Source organism: Pyrus communis, chromosome 1 (genome assembly GCF_963583255.1).
Source record: "Pyrus communis chromosome 1, drPyrComm1.1, whole genome shotgun sequence".
Lineage (NCBI taxonomy): Eukaryota > Viridiplantae > Streptophyta > Magnoliopsida > Rosales > Rosaceae > Pyrus > Pyrus communis.
This window is the reverse complement of record NC_084803.1, coordinates 22,317,559-22,323,429: the sequence shown is the minus strand read 5'-3', so window position 1 is coordinate 22,323,429 and position 5,871 is coordinate 22,317,559.

The window sequence follows — 5,871 nt, the reverse complement described above, 5'->3', positions numbered from 1 at the left end:
ATCATGAAACTCAACACCTCGGGTTAATTAGGTTCGCTTAAATTAACCTTCAAGTTCTCCTTAAGTTAATGAATTGGATGGGACAGCGCATACACAATTCAAAACATTCTCCAAAAGTCCTTTACGTGAAAAGCACAATAAAGATGCAATCAAAGATCATTAAGCAACATGAAAACTATAAATGTTGACGAGGCATTCGTTACTATGATGAGCATGAAACTAGTGCCAAAAATTCATTTAACGCGATCGTTTATAAGCGACCTCCACTACTTGTGAATATAAGTTTGTAACTATTAGGTGAAACTCACTTATATTCTAGCATCATATTCATGCATGAAAACTAAGCGTGCACTCTCAATAAACATACACAAATAAGTTATCAATCAAGCAGTTAAACAAATTGAATCCACAACTCATGAAATTCCAACCGAAGGTAATCAATTTATATTGCAAGCATAAACATGGTTTTGAATCACCCCCTAGCTAACTAGGGATTTAGCCTCTCATGTTCACAGAAAGGGAAACACAATTGAAATTAAACATAGAGAGCAAAAGATTGATTACACCTAAAACGCCCAATGATTCCACTTGAATTTCTGCACGTTTAAGCTCTTCTCTCTTCTTCTCCTTGCTGCGGCAGAGAGTTCTTAGGATGATTTGGGATGTTATTTTGGTTTAGGGAGGGATTTAGGGTGGTAAAGGGTTGCGGCAAGGGGTGTGGGTGGTGTAGGGAAGTTTGAATGGTGGCTGGAATGGATGGGAGGCTACGGCAAAGAGGTTTTAGGGTTGATGGTGGCTGCGGATTGAAGGAAGAAGAGGGATGGTGGCTGCGGCAGAGAAGGTTTTGTGGCTGAATGATGAAAGAATGAATAATAGAAAAAACTAGGGTGCGGCTAAGTGCAAGAATATATAGGGTTTCAGAAAATAAAACCCTAGCTTATTTTGGTTAATTAAAATTAAGTCAAAGGCTTCTAGAATTAGGAAATTAAATCAGAAATTAAAAGGGAATTGGATGCAAGGTGCGGCTAGGGTTTAATTTAGAAAGGGCAATGTGTTTAAGTGCATAAAATAGGACCTAAATACCCCCCCCTTGCACGGCAAGGGAAAGAGAGAAAATGAGAGGTGCGGCAAAGGTGTGTAAGTGGTCTAGGGCCTTTGTTTTGTGTCCTAAAGTGCATACAAAGCCTTCAAAGTGGCTGGAAAATACGGACGTTTAAGATTAGGAAAGGTTACCAAAATGGGAAACTTAGGGTTAACTTTCCTACTTCAAGTAGGAATCCTTGTTGTTCTAGGAATCCTCATGTGAGTAGGACTCCATCTTCGATTAGGAATTCATATTTCTTCAAGTCTTCAACTCATTCATTCCTCTTTTGCTCCAAAAAGACTCCAATTTGCATCTTCTTGCGCACTTTGGCTTTATAACCTGAAAACACACAAAAGTGACTTTAAACACTAAAATAACTAAGGAAACACAACCTAAATGCACGAGAACAAGCCAATTAAGTCGCATAAATATGCTCCTATCAACTTCCCCCACACTTAGCTTTTGCTAGTCCTCGAGCAAAACAAAACAAAAAAACAAGACGAAACAAAACAAACAAAACATAACCTAAACCTTCCAACGTTTGCCTCAGGGATTTCCAATGAAACACGACATGTCAAAGATCATTACTCACATAGCTTTTAGTCTTCCTTCCCCTCGAGCACATACTTAATCATAGTCACCATTTACTAGTTCGCATTTAATCAATTAAAACAACATTTTGAACGTAGTAACATGCCTTAGAGAACTCCCTCAATTCCTCACTAGTTATGCACTCAATTTTCACTCAAATTTTCTGACTACACACCCTACAATAGTTATATGTGAGAAGATTGATGTAAACATGAAAGACTAGTACTCACATATGATATAGCAAAGAAAGCAATTTCTGGAGTAATTAAACATGTTTAGATATGATCTCATGAATGAAATGCTACTACTTAGATGCGAGAACCAGTGACACCATATGCTCATACCAAATTCAAACTCCACAAATTGAAATGCACAACACTCAAGATAGAAGTCAAGGGTTGTAACGGGGCTTGGGGTATTGGCTAACAAGGAAAGATAGGGATAAACAAAAGTTCTTTAAGCAATAGCAAGCAAAGTAATGAAATTAAGACTTAGAATTCACTTAGAATGCAGAACTCAACTTTTAGACATAGAGGGGAGATTCAAGCAACTCTTAGGGCCTAATTCATTGTTTTGGGCCCTTACTTCAACAAACAATACTTTGGAACTCTTTTCACTTCTTCTTTTTTTTTTTTTTTCACTCTTTTTTTTTTTTCCACAACTTTTTTTTTTCTAGCCGTGCCTATGGCACATAAACTCACATCAATAATCCTTCCCCCACACTTATTTTCTGCAACACATTACTCAAAAGGAATTCATTTTTAGTCATGCTTACTATGCTTCAAGAACAAAGGTATGGATGGTCCTAATCTAGGCTAGGTGAGGATAATATGGGTTAACAAAGAGCATGGGCTAACACGGCTCAATGGGGTTAAACTTAAACACAAAATGAGTTTAAGGGCACACGGCTATTTGGCTTTGATGGTGGTCACTACACAACTTCATCTTGAATACGTGTTATGCAAATAAATAACATGCTTTGAATGAAATGGGCATGAGTTCTAGCATTTGGAACTAAGTGATGAGACGCCTTCTAAGTAGTAACCAAGCAAAGAATAATGAGATCATGCAACGACTTTAGAAAACAATGATGCACAGATTATTACTCTCCAAATAAACGTATAGGCTCAAGTCTCACAGGGATGTAGCGTTAGTTTGAGTTCATTCCTTCAAGCATGTTACAAAAACTAATTTTCCTTTGTGATTACATGTGAATTCGTAAACTATAACTACAACCAAGCATAAACCAAAGAGTATATCAAACGTCCATCCATGTTTGTAACTTTCTTTAACCATCATGCAATTAAAAACCAAATCCTCATCATTGTGTTGGAAGGTACCCTACAACACAAACAAACACACAAAAACAACTCTTTTTGGGTTTTTCAAAACAATTTTTCAAATTTTTATGGGTTTTTCGGATTTTTAAGTCAACACACACTAAAACACTCTAAAATGGCTTAAAAATACTTAAAAACAGCAAGGAACAACATTGGAAGTTATGGGTGATAAAATCCCACGAATTTGCATCAACAACGCTTAGTTACCCCACCCCCCCACCCCCCCACAACACTTAAATCAAACATTGTCCTCAATGTTTTAAGCCTAAAATCACACCAAACAAAAGTAAACACACAAACAGCAACTAAACACACTAAGCATGGCAGAATGTAAATAACAAAGAGAAGAGGCTAGGGACGCAAATCTGGTTATGGAGTGTAAATGCCATCCTCTCCTTGGTGATTGCATGGGTTGCCTCCCACGAAGCGCTTGCTTTAACGTCTTGAACCGGACGATGGTATGCTCATTCCCCATTGGAGCCCACGGCATACAATGGGATCTCCTCCACAACATGCTCAACAAAGTTCTCGTAGTAGGGTTTCAACCTATGGCCATTCACCTTGAATTCTTGTCCAGTTTTCAAACTTTGTATTTGGATTGCACCATGGACAAAAACATTAGTGATAACAAATGGACCAACCTACTTAGAACGTAACTTACCGGGGAATAACCGAAGACGGGAATTAAATAACAACACTTTCTGCCCGATTGAGAAGGTTTTGCCTCTAATCATCTTGTCATGGATTGCCTTGGTCTTCTCTTTGTAAATCTGGGCATTCTCATAAGCCTCACGCCTAACCTTTTCAAGCTCGTTCAATTGTAGCTTCCTATGGGTTCCAGCCATGTCCATATCCATATTGAAGGTCTTGACCGCCCAATGTGCCTTGTGTTCAAGCTCCACGGGTAGATGGCATGGCTTGCCATAGACTAGCCGAAATGGGGACATAACAATGGGCGTTTTGTAAGCCGTTCGATACGCCCACAATGCATCCTCCAAACGCAAGCTCCAATCTTTTCTATTTGGCCCAACGGTCTTTTCCAAGATTTGCTTTATTTCTCGATTTGAGACTTCGGCTTGGCCACTTGTTTGGGGGTGATAAGGTGTGGAAACCTTATGCATCACGTTGTACTTCTTGAGCAACGCCGCAATGGTGCGGTTGCAAAAATGAGACCCACCATCGCTTATGAGCACTCGAGGCATCCCAAATCTAGAGAAAATGTTTGATTTTACAAAATCTACAACAACTCTAGAATCGTTAGTTCGGGTGGCTTTAGCTTCCACCCACTTTGACACATAATCAATGGCAAGTAAAATGTAAGTAAAACCAAAAGAAATAGGGAAATGACCCATAAAATCAATACCCCAAACATCAAAGATTTCAACAACAAGGATTGGGGTTTGCAGCATTTGGTCTCTTTGGCCTAAACTTCCTATCTTTTGACATCGATCACATGTTAAGCAAAAACCCTAGCATCTCTAAACAATGTTGGCCAATAAAAACCACTTTCAAGAACTTTAAACGTTGTGCGTTGTGTGCCAAAGTGTCCACCACATGCATATGTATGGCAAAAACTCAAAATGGAATTAAACTCAGATTCATGAACACAACGACGCACAATCTGATCCGGGCAGATTTTCCACAAATAAGGGTCGTCCCAAACATAAAAACGTGCATCCTTTTTTAGTTTATCACGTTGGGCCTTGCTTAAGGTGTTAGGAACTTGCTTAGACACCAACAAATTGACCAAATCGGCATACCAAGGGGTACTTACCTCAACGGACAGAAGTTGTTCATCCGGAAACGTTTCTGAAACGGGAAGGGCCTCTTCTTCACGCACCATTCGACTTAGGTGGTCAGCCACCACGTTTTCACATCCCTTCTTGTCCCTAATTTCAATGTCGAATTCTTGAAGTAGGAGCATCCAACGAATGAGCCTTGTTTTGGCCTCCTTTTTGGTGAGAAGATACTTCAAGGCTGCATGGTCAGTGAAAACAATTACTTTAGTACCAATTAGATATGATCTAAACTTATCTAATGCAAATACAACTGCCAAAATATCTTTTTCAATTGTAGAATAATTCAATTGAGCATCATTTAAAGTGCGTGAAGCATAATAAATAACATGTGGCTGTTTGTTTTTCCTTTGGCCCAAAACAGCTCCAAGGGCATAATCCGATGCATCACACATCAATTCAAAGGGAATGGACCAATCTGGTGGAGTGATGATTGGTGCCGTGGTGAGGAGGTCCTTGAGATGGTTGAATGCTTTCTCACACGCCTCGTTGAACTCGAAAGCTACTTCCTTTTGCAGGAGACGGCATAGGGGTTGTGCAATCTTGGAAAAGTCCTTGATAAATCGTCGATAGAATCCTGCATGACCAAGAAAAGAACGAACCTCTCTAACCGAAGTAGGAGAGCGTAAGTAGCGTACAAGATCTATTTTAGACTTATCTACTTCAATTCCTTTTTCAGAGATTATATGACCCAAAACAATACCTTGTTTAACCATAAAGTGGCATTTCTCCCAATTTAACACAAGGTTTGTTTCAACACAATGTTTCAATATTAAAGTGATATTAGCCAAATAATTATCAAAGAAATCACTAAACACACTAAAATCATCCATGAATATCTCAATAATCCTCTCAACATAATCAGAAAATATGCTAACCATACACCTTTGAAACGTGGCAGGAGCATTGCACAAACCGAATGGCATGCGTCTATATGCAAACGTTCCAAAGGGACAAGTAAAAGTGGTCTTTTCTTGATCATCCGGGGCAATAACAATTTGATTATAACCAGAATATCCATCAAGAAAACAATAAAATGAATGACCCGCTAACCTCTCAA